Raw genomic sequence first — 14,039 nt, 5'->3', positions numbered from 1 at the left:
CAGAAAATTTGCATACACAGAATTAATTAACCCTACGGGTTTCACAACAAGAAGGTTGGGATTTTCACTGTCCTGGTGTTTCTTAAATCAGCTGTTTCCCATTTAGGATTACAATCCACAGATTAAAGTTTGAATTCTGAATCTACCAAAATATAGAATGAAGAATTTATGTCTAAATTATTACAGTTCATATTGAATTATGTGATACGTGAGGACAAAATCTTGTTTTATCCTAATGTCCTGAACTGACTTGAACTGAGAAAAGTTGCTGAAATGCAAAAGAACTCAGAAAAGTGATGTTAGTAGTGACAAAAAACAGGTCTAGCATCATTTGTTTGCAATGCACTTGGTTTGAAATTTTGTATCATATGACGGCATTCAAACATTTTTGTGAATTATTTTACCTTATGGGTCATTACACAAATTGAAATTAATCATCAGAAATGGGAAACTGACTTATATGTTTTTTAGTTTGCCTATATAAGTGAAGCATTGTGTTGTGTTATGTGTTTTTGAACAGAAGTGCTTGTGGTTTACATCAGTGTGCTCTGTCGTGCACAGTAATACACAGCTGTGTCCTCAGTCCTCATATTCTGTCCTTGTAGAGTCACTGTGTTGCTGGAAGTGTCTCTTGTAATTTGAAATCTACTTTTCAGTTTATCACTGTAGCCTGTGCCACCAGCAGAACAAATCAATCCAATCCATTCCAGAGGTTTTCCAGCAGTCTGTCGTATCCAGTGAGTGCAGTAGCTGCCATCAGTCAGTGAATATCCAGACACCTTACAGGACAGAGTCAAAGTCTGATCAGACCTCAGATTAATGGATGCAGTCTGAGTCAGTTCAACACAGTGGACACAAGACATCGCTGCAGACAGCAGCAAAAACAGATATGAGTAAAACATGATTAGAGATGAGCTGAGCTGTAGATCAAACTGTTTATATTGACTGATGTTCTTGTAAGACAGGGAGTGTGAGGATGGGGGGGAGGCATATTTGCATAAATCATTTCATTGTAATTCATCCTGTTTTCTGAGAAAGTCTAAATAGGCTAAGTACAATTGTTAGTAAATATAAAAATAAAGTTTGTTATATATCCGAGATTTCATTGCATCATCCATCGGAGGCTTAAGAACACTTGTTGCATGCATTTGCAATTATTGCACCTACAAACACAAACAGGGGTATACTCTGAATGACACAGTCCTTCATCTGGCCTATGACCTCTGAACCGTTCCCAGTCATCTGCGTCATATTGTATTATTTCTTAGCCATGTTCCACACAAACATTTCCCATCAGATCGTCTGCTTGTTAATTGAGTTCTTTAGGGTATGAAATAGATGTATCAAATAAAGGACACATTCAAAATGTGTAGCATTGCACCTGCAGAAGCAAAGAGAAACACAGTCATAGTAACTGTGTCAAAAGTATTGAACACGTTAAGAAAAAGTTAGACACCAAGACAAGGAACCAGCTGAAATCCATAAGTATTTAGAAATTAATTATAGTTTCCATCTGTGCAAATTATTATCAGCTGGGTTAATAAATTTATTTTTCAATACTGAACAACATGTTGACACGTTCAATACTTATTTTCCCCACTATTTTTTTAAATAATAAAATTATGGAAATTTTATATATTTTGTACTTGAAATGTACATTAAGAAACTATCAAAGCACAAGTAATAACACTTGGTGCCATGTATTAGCCTACTTATGTATCACCATGTGTTTTTTTTTCTCAGTAAATAAAGTCAATGGAGATACAATTGTTAATTTAAAGAAAACAAGAACTTATAAATAAGTTATTATCTATATGTAACAGTTATTATTTAAGTAAAAAAATCATTATCAATTAACACAAGAGAATGACATTAAGAGCAAGCATTTATTTCAGCTTGAATGTTAATGTGCAACCTTATCAAGCAGTAAAGTTTGTATATATGAACATGGATCATGACCCACTAATTATCATGAAATAAATAGTCTGGTTTAAAAGCAATCATTCAGATCCTATAAAAAGTTTAGTTGTAATGTCTTCACTGTATTTGTTGTTCTGTGCTGCCACCTCTTGAAAGGAGGAAATTTCATCTGCCTATAGTGCATATGCAACAATGTTGTTTAGCCTGTTTGAAGTTTATGTTGATCTGTAACACCAGATGTACCACTGTGCTTGTCGTGCACAGTAATACACAGCAGAATCCTCCAAATGCCTTTGCTGTTGTCTTTTGTTATTTCTATTCGTCCCTCAATGCTTTTCTCATAATACTGTATGTCTGTCCATAGGCAGTGTTGATATGCCCAATCCATTTTAAAGGCTTTCCAGTAGGTTGTCGTACCCAGCTCATGCCATACGAACCAAAATCATATCCTACTGCTCTACAGGAGATGCTCAAAGTTTCTCCAATCTTTTGAAGTACTGGAGTATTAGGAATAGACTCCAAACTTTGACACTTTACACCTAAGAGATCAAAATAAATGAAAGGGGCAGAGTAAAAACAAACAAATACACTAACAGTGTTTAAAGATGAAATATCATAATGCTAAGAGACTCACTGAAGAGACTCCAGCAGAGTACAATGAATAGTAAGAGTGTGTTCTTCATCTTCGAGGTACTGATGATGATGATGATGATGATGATGCTGCAGCTCCACCTGATCAGCACATTTAAACTGGAGGAGTGACGCAAACTTTATTTGCATTTTGAGGTCATTGGTGCTAATAAGCACAACAATACTGATGAAAAGTAAAAATACTACAATATGTTTATTGACATTACATCACTACATTAACAGTTTAATTGTTCTTTTTTTTAGAGGACAAAGTATTTCACTATACGTTCTGTGTGTAGATTGATTCTTATATTGTCAAATCCTGAGTGACAAATATCAGGGCACATTAATCTCAGAAATCACATGCTGAATTCTGGATTTGCATAATGAAAGAAACTAAAGCCAAACTAAAGTGTAGACTACCACATCAAGAATGTGTATTCAGTTGTGATACACTGAGACAGGAATAAAATAACATTAAAGAAACATTCAAGTTTAAATGTGGGCCGAAAATATTTTCTTTGGACACCAACCACATACATACATTTGCAGAATATGTCTTTATATGCAAATTCAGTTAAGAGATTTAATAAAGGGAAACATAAGAACTGGCAAACCATATGAAAATAGGGCGACAAACAATAACAAATTAAACGCTGGTGTGCATAAAAAGTTTTCAAAACGGCAATTATTATATTTTGTTGTCCTCTATCCACTTGGTACCCTGCATGGTTATTGGAAAAATAAGCACCTCTTTTCGCAACACTTTTAGCAAAAGCATATGCTGTTTAGCTGGGGTCTTTTATTTATTGCTGGTTATTTGATTAAGCATGTGTTAAGATCAAATCCGGTTTAAAAACTACTTTAAATGTAGTTATATGTAAAACAACAAGGTTTATGGAAAGATATACATTTCATTGATCTCCATTCAGCCATTAAGTTAAGGTTGCACTTGAACTTATCCAAGCTATCTAAAATGACACCCTGTCAATGCTGATCTGTTTATCATCCTCTGCTGCCCCCTGTTGACCTCTAGTAGTAAGGGATCAAATGTGTCAGTCTTTTAAAAGAGTTTTTGTTCAGCCTTACAAGTGATTTGTGTTGCTGTGTTTCTCTTGCACAATAATACACGGCTGTGTCCTCTGCTGTCAGTCCTGACAGTTTCATATACATCATGCTTTTTGAGTCATCCCTGCTGATTTCAAGTCTTCTCTTAAATGATTCTGACTTATGTCCACTTCCACTACTGTAGCCAAGACCCATCCAGACGAGTGGTTTTCCAGCTTGCTGTCTGATCCAGTGCATGCTGCAGCAGCCAAAGCTGAATCCAGATCCACGACAGGAGAGGGTCAGAGTATCTCCAGGTCTTTTCTGAACTGTGCTTTCAATGGACTCCATACTTTGACATTTTATACCTAAAATGTTTTATTTAGGAAATTGAAAAGGCTACAGTTAAAATATATTTATCTAGAACAAATAAGTTGTAAAAACTTACAGGTTAGGCTGCATGAGAGCAGTAGTATACAGAGTGTGTTCTTCATCTTCTTGTGCTGATGTAATCAGATCCAGTCTGATCAGAGCCATATAAACACATGAAGTGTGACTACAGGGTTGATTTGCATTGAGAGGTCACAATGTGCAGTCATGACGGTCAAACAAACAACAATACCACAATCTATTTTTTCATTCACTGATACTCTATATCTAATATTCAATTCTTGTAAATGGGATACAAAAAGAATATCTTTTTGTTGTAATTGTTGGTTGTGTATGTCTTGTATGCCCATGCAGTTTATTGTGTCAGCTATATAAGACTGCTTCATAATTGAGTCAAAAGAGAAACAGATGTGATCTCATATGTAAGAACGGGTGCATCCTGTGTCTGTTTTGTAATAGTAACATTGTATGTATATTAATATAAACGTAAATTTGGTAGCGTACATACACAGAAAGTAAGTGAGCTTTACACTCCCGCTCTATAGGTGTCACTAGGGATGGGACGATTACCGGTTTCACGATTAACCATGATAAAATGTCCTGACGGTTAGTTTTATCGTTTAAAATGTGATTATCATTACAACCGTGTATGATTACCGTGATTTTGAAAACTCATGGTAAATCCTGTCCAGTCAGAATCAGCTTGACGCAGGGGCACGCATGCAACATTGTTTTTTGCACGAAAAGGCGTGGGGGAAGGCAGTAAAAGGTGCACTGTGTTTTAATGCGTTGCTTATGTGTGCATTTGATGTTCTTATTTAATGTACTGTTTATTAAAACAGGTTCATACATCTCAGGGCTCCATGTTAATGTTTTTTTTAATGCAGGAGTGTCCAATACGTCGATTGCGATCAACCAGTCGATCACAAAGGCAATGCTGGTAGATCGCACATAACTGTGTATGCTGCTCCATGTCTAATTATTTATTTATCTTGACAAGAGATGAGTTGCTACAACTTAAATAAAGCTGACTTATTTCAACTATTTATAAGTTATAACAACTCATCTCTAGTCAAGAGAATGACATGCAAATCTGAGTTAATGAAACAGAAACAAAGAATTGTTTACAGGGTGTATATCACAGTTTGGGGCAATCAGAATTTTTTGTGCTTAACTGTATTGAAGGGTTCTTGATAAATACTCATCAGTTTATAATGCAGAGCTTGAACTGAAGATTTCACCCAAGTGCCTGTCTAATCTTGAAGAAAGCAAAGTAAATGCCAGTGTGATTATATACGAAAACCTGATGTATTTGAGTGATCATGTTTTTGTACAGGGAGGCTGTTAGTTTCTGTCACTGTGATATCTGGCACAATAATACACAGCTGTGTCTTGAGCTTGAATATTGTTTCCTTTCAATGTTACTGTTTTACTGGAGGTGTCTCTGGTGATGCTGAACTTGTTTTTCAGTGAATCCTTGTAGTCTACGCTTCCACCAGCATATATCACCCCAATCCACTCCAGAGGTTTTCCTGCAGGTTGACGGATCCAGCCTCTGTGATAGCTAGTAAGTGAATAAGAGACTTTACAGTCGATAGTTAGAGAGCCACCAGGACGAACAGTCAGAAACTCAGGCTGAGAGAGTTCATCTGCATTAATACCTGTTGAAAACACACAAAAAAAACAGAATGAGCTAATTTATAATAGAATATTGATATAGAGAAAATTATGTTTTTATAAAAAAATAAATTACTTACAGTTTACACTTGCCAGAAGCAACACTAAAGCTTTAGTGAGCATGATGTACTTTAAAGTGTAAATGACCTGAAGGTGCTTTGTCACTGCTTATAGAGTGACTCATGTAGACCAGAACATTTGCATACACATGGTTAAACCCTGCTGTTTCAAAATTAAAAGGTTGGGATTTTATTTAAAAAATAATTTCACTGTCCTGGTGTTTTTTTTAATCAGCCATTTCCCATTTAGGATTACTATACACAGAGATTAAAGTATGAACACTGAATCTACCAAAATGTAGAATAATGAATTTAGTTCTGAATTATTGCAGTCTATGTTAAATTATGTTATGGTTCAGGGCAAAATCTTGTTTCTTTCGGATATCTTGAATTAACTTCATCTTCTAACAAAGACCTTGAAAAAAGCTTTGAAATGCAAAAGAAATCATAAAAGTAAAGTTAGTACTGAGAAAAGCAAGTCTTCATTTGTTTGAATGTTACTGTACAAAAATACTGCATTTCTGTTTTGGTTGGAATTTTGGGTTGTGTTTCTCATTGTGTTTTTGAACAGAAGTGCTTGTGGTTTACATCAGTGTGCTCTCTCGTGCACAGTAATACACAGCTGTGTCCTCAGTCCTCAGATTCTGTCCTTGTAGAGTCAATGTGTTGCTGGAAGCGTCTCTTGTAACTTGAAATCTACTTTTCAGTTTATCATTGTAATTTGTGCTACCATCATAACAAATAATTCCAATCCATTCCAGAGGTTTTAGAGCAGTCTGTCGTATCCAGTGAGTGCAGTATGTGCTAGTTACTGAATATCCAGACACTTTACAGGACACAGTCAAAGTCTGATCAGGCCTCAGATTAATGGATGCAGGTTGTGTCAGTTCAACACAGTGGACACCTGGAAAAAAGAAATTGTTACAATTTTGGAAAACATTTTAGAAAGCTGCTATAGTTATTAATACTTACAAGACATCGCTGCAGACAGCAACAAAAGCAGATATGAGTTAAACATGATTACAGATGAGCTGAGCTGTAAATCAAACTGTTTATATTGACTGATGTTTAATACTAATGAGGCGGGATGTGTTTGGTGCGTTATTTGCATAAAGCACTTTACTGTGAATCATTTTGTGGTCTAAGAAAGTCTAAAGAATAACAAAGTTGAATAGATTTGTAAGTTAAAATTTTATAATGGACATTTTATTGAATGATTCACTGGTGGCTCTTAAATGAATACTTATCTTACACATAGACCTTGAATGCATTTGTAATTACCTGAAATGAAACTTAAGAATATTTATTTATTAAATGGAAACAACCACCTGAGTGCCATATACAATGTTTTTCATTCCAGCCTGATCTCATGATTTGTATGAATTCCTACATAGTGATTTGTGCAAAAACCTACAATTCTCATGAAAGAACAACAGCGAAACCAAACCCCGCACCCAACCCCAACATCACAGGGGTCAAGGCAATTCCTACAAAACTTTCGAATGTAGTCGTATGAATTAATACGAATTAGCCAACTCTTAAAATATGTACGCATTCTTGTGAGATACCGTTGTTCATTCCTATTCCTGCAGGCACCCCATCACTTTGAATCTTCCCATAATAATTCAACTTATTGCCTTGATAAAGTCTTTCAAAACCTGGTGTGTCAGATAAAGCACAATAACCATTAGAAACTACCTGATATAAAACTTTACATTTAAATATTAATAACATGCAACATCACAATCTTTGGTAAAAGGGATAAAACATGCAGCGAACATAATTTATTAGACTCTTAGACAGAATAGACAGAAAACACTAAAGATGCTGTGTTTTACAGTGTGGTGGTTGAAAGGACAAAAGTGACTTTTCCCTCTAGATAAAGGAATGTATTTATATTGACACATGGAGATGGAAACTCAAAGTATAATCTGATCACAGGCATCACAGTAGAATTTATTTGTAGGTCTGAAGGAAATTCACGTGAATTCCTACAGTGTTTATTTATTTATTTTAAAGTTTTTGTGTGGGCTTCACATGAAGGCAGAGAGAGACCACGTTATATCAGCAATAAGTCAAATAGCATAATGATTGTAATAAAAGGTTATGATTGTATACCTACTTAGTGTAATGATATAAACCAGCTACCCAACTGTGCCACTGAACAGGAGAATAGAAAGGATTTAGTAATCCATTTTACATGTTATAGCCTATTTCTGAATATCAGTCATGTGACCTTTTATGTCATTCCAGTTGCCTGCCGCCATCTCGAGTACCAGTAGGCCACTGACAAGCATTGGCTAGCTTGCTTCGATTTACGGATTTCTTACTGTCTTACTGATAGGGAAAAGGCTACTAAAGGCAACATTTCGCACTTCGACTGTCATGAAAAGCAACGCTACTGAAAAAAAATCTTGGTTCGGGTTTGATGCCTCGATCCCTGATGCGTTCTTCCAGCCGCTGTCCGCAGCTATCAAACTACCACTATTTTTACAACAGAAGGCGCGACACAACATGAAACTTTGCTTGAAGTATCACCTGGATCTCTACACATGAACTCAAGCATTGAGAACATTGTTTGTGTACACAGAGTTTACTAAAAAGAAAGGTTTTATACAACTGACTTTGGCTGTGTTGTTGTCCGCTCCCCAAATTTGCCAGACATAAAGAATCGATCACCGAATGAATCTCATATGAGGTTACTTTTTCAACTAGAAGGTCAATATTGTTTTTTACTTGCGACAAAACAACGAATTATCCGTGCATTTATATGAAACTATGCTTTAGGAGCTATCCATCTTTACTCTCGTCCCTCCTTACGTCGCATTCGGAGATCGATACATCAAAACAACCAAAGTCAGTTGTTCAAAACCTTCTTTTTAGTAAACTCTGTGTACACAAACAATGTTCTTAATGCTCGAGTTCACGTGTAGAGGGACAGGTGATACTTCGAGCAAAGTATAATTTTCTGTTGTGAAAATAGCGATTTTGATGCTCATAACATATTGAATACATAGCTTCTAGTTCTTTTGCTGCCACTTCAGGTACTCAAAATGGCGGAAGACGTGACGTCAGCTGATATTCATGAATTGAACCCAAAGTTCACAGTTGTACTCAGAGCTTGGGTCAAGCAGTCCAACTTTTTCTTTATAAGGATTACAATAAATTGATGCATTACTGCCACCTACTGATGTTGCAATAGTTCATGTGTTACTGTAACTTTTTATACAGATGAAGGTAAACATCAGCAAACGTTCAGCTGCTACTCCTAAAGAGCAAAACAAATGTCAGTGGGGAAATACAAGTGACAATATTTATTTTATTGACTTTCTACTTTAACAAAAATGATTTTCTTGTTGCAGTTGGTAAAATTAAAACAATTTATTATGTTTATTAATTATTTATTTCTTGGATTTCAATATCAGTTGTGAAAACCTGATGTATTTAAGTGATCATGTTTTTGTACAGGGAGGCTGTTGGTGTCTATCACTGTGTTGTCTGGCACAATAATACACAGCTGTGTCTTGAGCTTGCATGTTGTTGCCTTTCAATGTTACTGTATTACTGGAGGTGTCTCTGCTGATGCTGAACTTGCTTTTTAGTGAATCCTTGTAATATAGGCTTCCACCACTACTGATATATCCAATCCACTCCAGAGGTTTTCCTGCAGGCTGACGGATCCAGCCTGTACCATAGCTAGTAACTGAATAAGAGACTTTACAGTCGATAGTTAGAGAGCCATCGGGACGAACAGTCAGAAACTCAGGCTGAGAAAGTTCATCTGCATTAATACCTGTTGAAAATACAGAAAACAATAACAGAATAAGCAGACATATAATGATAAAAAATATGAAATTATATTATATTAAACTATACTTACAGTTTAGACTTGCCAGAAGCAGCAGTAAAGCTTCAGTGAACATGATGTAGTTTAAAGTGTAAATGACTTGAAGCTGTTTGTCACTGCCTATAGTGATCAGAGGAAAATACATAAACTGACTCATGCCCACTGTTTACATATACAGCAGAAAATTTACATACACAGAGTCAATGAACCCCACGTGTTTTGCAACAAGAAAGCTGAGATCTTATAAAGAGACATTACCTAAGTGTTTTTTAAAATAATATCTTACTGTAGCTCAATTGCTAAATTACTGCATTAGCAGCACTATAAGCTCAAGAGGTCAATGCTCTGAGAAAGCCATAAATCAGTGGTCCGGGGCCCCATCATGAATTCTGTGAAATTAAACCTAAAAAAATAAGGCAGCACTACTTTGTATAATTTAATGTTTTGTTTAATTAAAATGTGAAGTTTTAGAACTGTTTTTTGTCATATATTTTCTTTGGGGGGCCGCGAAGGAATGCACCATACACAAAGGGGGCCGCACGTTGAAAAAGTTTGAGAACCTCTGCCATAAATAACTTTTACCTTGAATGCACTCTAAGTTGCTTTGGATGCTAAATAGATATTAGTAAATAAACCTATTTTAAATAATTATTACTTAAAATTAGAATCCACTAACAGTAAAATAACATTTGCAGATACTTTTTAAGTCAGACAAGAAAGATGAGATGTTTACTGGTCATCACATTACAAACATTGAGACATTTTATGTTTTATCTGCTAACAATGACTTGACATAAGTAACGGTGGTTTGGAGAAAAATAAATGCCAATTTGATATTTTGTATCAAATGCAATGACTCTTATATGGGAAATGAACACTTATGTGTTTTTGAACAGAAGTGCTTGTGGTTTACATCAGTGTGCTCTCTCCTGCACAGTAATACACAGCTGTGTCCTCAGTCCTCATATTCTGTCCTTGTAGAGTCACTGTGCTGCTGGAAGTGTCTCTTGTAACTTGAAATTTATTTTTCAGTTTATCATTGTAATATGTGTTAGCGCTGCTACAAATCCTTCCAATCCATTCCAGAGGTTTTCCAGCAGTCTGTCGTATATAGTGAGTGCAGTAGCTGCTATCAGTCAGTGAATATCCAGACACCTTACAGGACAGAGTCAAAGTCTGATCAGACCTCAGATTAATGGATGCAGGCTGACTCAGTTCAACACAGTGGACACTTGAAAAATATCATCTGATTAATCATTCGGGAAAAAACGTAGAAAGCTTTAATATCTATTTATACTTACAAGACATCACGGCTGACATCAGCATGAACAGATACGAGTTAAACATGGTTACAGATGAGCTGAGCTACAGTAGATCAGACTGTTTATATTGACTGATATTCTCATACATAAGGCTGGGGAAGTTCGACATTTTTGAATAAAGCACTAGTAACTATAGGGTTCGTAGTACAATATTTTGTGAAAGATAGTGAAGTGCTGTATTGGAACTTTTATTTGCATAATCCAATAGTGCCTCTTCCTTGTCTTTCTGAATACATCTTGTAAGCACATATAAAGATGTATTTATTGGATAACACAGTGCATGCAAGTCTGTCCTACAACCTCTGAACCATTCCCAGTCATCTGAATGTCATAGTAGTGCATCTAGCACCAACACTCCACATTATCAGCACATCAACTTGTTTTTAAAGCTCCACTGTGTAGGATCTACTCCCATCTAGTGGTGCAAGTCTATATGACAACCAACTGAATATTACTTTCTAGCCCCACCCCCCCATCCCATTCGGAACGCGTTTTAACGCGTATGGTGGCCCGGCCGTGTCATGCCAAGATTAACATGGCTTCCAGTAGCTACAAAGCAAAAGCAATTAAAAAAATGAACAATTTGCAATGTCCTTTGCCTGTGATCCATCAAAGCACACAGATTTATGTTTAACATGGAAAAAGTCCAATGCTTTTGTTTTAAGTAAACGTTATGTCACCAGGTGACTATGTAGGGCAGGAACAAGAAGTGGTGGAGAAGGGTTCCGCTTGGGTATGGTTTCCACCCGGACCCGATTTTAAAGGCACCATTGTATTTCCTGGTCTCCCTGACAACAATAATCACAAGAAATGAGCAACAGGTGTGGCGAATCAGTGGAGCAACCCGCGATTGGAAGAGGGACTGAAGACAAGCACATAAAGAGGTCCAAGAAGCACCAAGGAGGTAGTAGTGTTTTCGGGTGTGAGTCCCTTTATGCCTTGGGCAAACGTAACCACACGCTCCGTCCCTGGAGGAGCCGAAAGGGCGCCGTTGATCCGCGAATCACCTATGGTGTAAGGAAAGAGTGCGGCTGCCAGAAGAGGCGAAAAGGACGGGGCTGTGGAAATTAAAGGGAATTAAAGGGTATACTTTGTATACGCTGTGTTGCTGCGTTGCAGACGGACCACGCTGGTTGGATCGCTCTCCTGGGGAAGAGAGGAAGAGACAGACAGCTGACGAAGGAATTCTGAGAGGTTTTCATTAGAGAAATAGTGGACACAGAGCCATCAAGAGCGGAGCTAATAGCAGTTGTTGACAACTAAGTGTGAGTAACAGCTGTGGTACTTATCTGTGCAATATTTGTACGAAGAGTTGTTTGGTGTGTTCCTTTGTGTTTTTGAGGTCCCTGGCCCCACTGGAGAGGGAAGCGTGGGCGAGCCGCGGGTTGACCGGAAGCACGGACGAAGCACTTGGTAGGAAGCATCGTTCACCAGTAGAACAGTGGCCCTGTGGGAAACAGGAAGCGCAGGTGAGCCAGAGGAGTGATAATCAACACGCCGGGCCTGTGAATAACACACCTCTCACTCTCACTTGGCGGTCCAGCTATCGCCCAACCATCCTCTCGAGGTCATCGTAGCCAGGTGGCCAGGGCGATCTAAAACCACGTGAAGTTGTATAAGAGTGCTGTGGGTGAGTTTCACTGATTGATGGTGTTTACGCTTTACTTGCTGTATGTATGCTGTGCTTGTAGCGTTCAAACTGCCTAGCCTCAGACGAGTCGCGAGACAACGACATCCGTTGTGGCCTGGGTCCTAAGGAGAGCGAGAAAATTGAGCCCTGTGCCCGGGGTGTGTCCATGAGAGCTTCGTTCATTCATAGAGCAGACAGTGGTGAAACCCAGTGAGTATTACCAAGAGTGTACCGTGCGGACTGTGGGTTGTAGCGGTGTGTGTACTGACCTCTCCAACAGAAGCTCGTGGTGAGCGGAGCCCCGACGAAAGTTCGCCCCAACTCGTGACCCCGGTCGTGGAAGAAGGAGGGGGAGTTTGGGAAGCGATCGGCTCCGTGTCATCGGACCCACTAGTCCCTACGACGCCCGGACAGCCTGAGTGGATGGGCGAAGGAATACGGTGCACACCAGATTCTACACTTACGAGAATACTTTGATTAGTGGGGTGGAAGTAATTACACATGAGCACATACTTTTGAAAGAAAACATGGGTTAACTCAAAAAAGTACACAGTGGAGCTTTAATGACAGAAATGGATGTGTTATATAAAGGACACATTCAAAATTTGTTGTATTACTGTAGCTGTCGGAACAAGGACAATAGTCATACTGTAATACCTCTCTCTTTTTTATGGTGTAAATGTGTTAATATGCCTTACATACACAAAATGTCTTCAGAACACAATTAAAATATGAAATAATTTTAAACAAATTCAAATGAAACATTTGACATACATTTTAAACATAATAAAATGTTAACAGAATTAATTATTAAATATTACAATATTAGAAATGTACATAAAGAAACTCTCCCAAAGTAATTCAATTGGTGCTGTGCTGTGTATTATTTATTTATTTCATTGATTTATTTCATTTAATAAAATCAATGAAGATAAAACTATACAATCTAATAAAAAGATAACTTGATTATATCAGTAGTGTTCAGAGATAATAGAACATAACTCACTAAAGAGACTCCATGCAGAATACAATGAATATGAATCGTGTGCCCTTCATTTTAGAGGCACTAATGTTCCTGCAGCACAACCTGATGAGCACATTAATAATGGCCAGACTTTAATTGCATTTTGAGGCAACTGGTGCTAGAACATCAGAGTAACAGGAATGGAAACAAGTATGACAATGTAGGTAAAACGTATTTAAACTTTATCACTGCATTGTCACGCATGCTAAATAAATAACTATAATACAATGTGAACAAGATTGCATGCCTCCTTAAATAAGTATATATAATCCAACTAGTCAACAATGTCACTAAACGGATTAAAGACTTAATAGTCCACTTTACATGTAGTTATAACACATATAGTTGTTAGTACAGACCAGCTAGACAGGGTTTTCACAGACATTTTCAACCTCTCCCTTTCTCTGTTTACAGTCCCCTCAAGCTTCAAAACATTAACAATCATGCCCATACCAAAGAAAGCTAAGACCACATGTCTGAATGACTGGCGGCC

The sequence above is a fragment of the Misgurnus anguillicaudatus genome, chromosome 19 (assembly GCF_027580225.2).
Source record: "Misgurnus anguillicaudatus chromosome 19, ASM2758022v2, whole genome shotgun sequence".
Lineage (NCBI taxonomy): Eukaryota > Metazoa > Chordata > Actinopteri > Cypriniformes > Cobitidae > Misgurnus > Misgurnus anguillicaudatus.
This window is presented reverse-complemented; position numbering follows the sequence as displayed.